The sequence below is a fragment of the Anoplophora glabripennis genome, unplaced genomic scaffold, assembly GCF_000390285.2.
Source record: "Anoplophora glabripennis isolate ALB-LARVAE unplaced genomic scaffold, Agla_2.0 scaffold9, whole genome shotgun sequence".
Classification (NCBI taxonomy): Eukaryota; Metazoa; Arthropoda; class Insecta; order Coleoptera; family Cerambycidae; genus Anoplophora; species Anoplophora glabripennis.
In genome coordinates this window covers 520461-523091 of record NW_019416258.1, presented here as the reverse complement: position 1 = coordinate 523091, position 2631 = coordinate 520461, and positions in this window count along the sequence as shown.

Genomic DNA, 2631 nt, shown 5'->3' with positions numbered 1-2631 from the left:
TGAAGAATAATTGTAAATATTATTAGTGAGATTTTAAATTCTGCTATGTTCACTTAGTTATTTCATTTCATTAAATATATATAGAACAACATAATGGGAGCAAATATCAATACTTGATTCTAATTTTTCTACTAAATAATACATATGTATGTCACAATGCGTCAGTATCATTGTTTATTTCAAGGTGCTAAGTACCTTTATTTTACTAAATTGGTTGGTTTTGCCGGCAAACAGATGATAATCCAGGAATTTTATATTTCTATTTACAAAATATATTCTTCGTGAAGTCACACATTGACACAGACGTTTAGTTTAGAATAAAAGAAATAAATTAGAAGAGCTAAAAGAAATCGTTATTTTGGTTATGCCCGATGAAAATTTAATTGGAAAGAACAAAATGACGCTTTAGTACGAAAATATGCTATTTCAGATTTCGTTTGGAAAACATGCTATCTCAAATTAAGCTTGGGAAACATTCTAGCTCAAATCTTAAATATTCCTTACTTTTTGAAAAATATATTATATAAGTTTATTATAAATGCACGGTCTCAATCATTCACTGTGCCAATTTAAAGGACCCCGCAATAATCTTATGGAAATTGGGTTTCTGTCAAATTGTCTGAATTTTTGATATGTTGCAGATTTTGTCATCCTGAACAAAAGTCTCCATGGGCACAAAGTGCCAAAATGAACATTTTGGCAGCTACGGAGTTGCCAAAGCTCCCCTGACCCGTTGCAAAACTATTCATTTTCAATACTATTTACAGATGTCAAAAACATATTTTAATTATTCTTATAGGGTAATGTTTTTGAGGTCACTGGATTCAACCCTCATGTCAGATTGGACAAATTGACCGTTGACAGCTGTCAATACACTGTCAACGAAGAATAGAAAAGTAAATATTCTCTTTTCACATTGAGAGTTTGGGCTTTTGAGGGAGCTGAATTCAATTCTCATGCCAGATTGGCAAAATTGACAGTTGACAGCTGTCAATTGACTGTCAACGAGGAATATAAAAGTAAATTTCCATAAGATTATTGCGGGGTCCTTTCTAGTCAAACTGAGATAGCATGTTTTTACTTAAAGATCTGAGCTAGCATGTTCAGGATGACAAAATCTACAACATATCAAAAATTCAGACAATTTGACAGAAACCCAATTTCCATAAGATTATTGCGGGGTCCTTTCTAGTCAAACTGAGATAGCAAGTTTTTACTTAAAGATCTGGGCTAGCATGTTTTCCAAGCTTAAAAAAGGAAACATTTGGAAAACATGCTGATATATCTAAAGAAAGATAAATGTTATGCGTTCTACAAGAAATGTTAAACACCTAAATATATAACACTTAGAACCTTTCTCATTTTTGTTTTACATTCTCTTTAGAATTAAATAGACATTATGTGTCTCTGCATATACAACTTTTTAAAGTTTTTTTTATTCCATAGGTACTATTTTTGTCAAATATTTCGCTTCAATTTCTAGTTTATTTTAATGATATGGTTCACTACAGTTGAAAACTATATTTTCAGTAATGCATGTAGAAGAAAATTAAACTTATTAATATCACTTTGAGAGATGTTCGACATTGTTTATTAATTCTCTGTTATTTTCCTATATTAGATATATGGGAAAATGCTGGAATATTGCTATATTTCTCTCCCGAAATGCTTTGGTCCATGAAATGAGTTAGTCATAAAAATATTTGTATAAATTAATAACTAATGGTATACCTAAATCTACAATGCCATTCGTTTCCATAAACTTTAACGGAGAAACAAACCGGTTCGTATCGATTCAAATTGTTGTTTCTCCTAATAATAGCAATAATTCTAATGTAGCAGCAACATTGAACAGGTTGCATATTTAAGTAGAGAAAATGAAAGTTAAAAAATGTATAACAGGATGTACAAACTGACCATTGCGTCCTTTCATTTATCGTGCTATATTTCGAATGCTAAAGAGCCATTATCAGTTCAGCGATAATTATCGGTTAACGGGTTGTTGTAACGCGTGCTGCGATTAGTTTGGTTCAGAGCCGGCTTTGCACACTTCATTGCCCCTTATACAGTCCGTACGATATTCGTTAGGATAGAATTCCATGAAGACCCCTGTGTCGCTTTCTTGGAATTAACCGCATTCGACACCCGAGGTAGAAAGGAATTGGTGAAAAATATCAAAGCACGCCCCTGTGGCGGCAAATTGTTGCAGTAGTTCCAATAATAGAACTTTATTGGGTTATTCTTTTCTTGGAATTGTATCTCATGAAATATCGTACGGATTGTATAGTCGTTTCGTATTGATAAAGTAACAAGGAATTTATTAAGTGCGTGAATTTTAATAAAGACTTTTCTTTTTCAGAAATTGAATCATTATCCATACCACAAACTCATGAAGTAACGACACACACTCCAGAAGTAATGACAACATTAAGAATGCCAGCCGAAGACTCAGTAGAAACTACTATTAGGCCGATAGAATTGGTTTCATCACCCACAACCTCAAATTCAACGGAGACTTCGACGTCCAATTCAACGGGTTCGTCGATCTTGAATTTAACAGAAGTACCAATTTCAAGCTCAACAAAGACAGAAGTTTCAAATTCAACAGAGGTATTGACCTTGAATTCAACA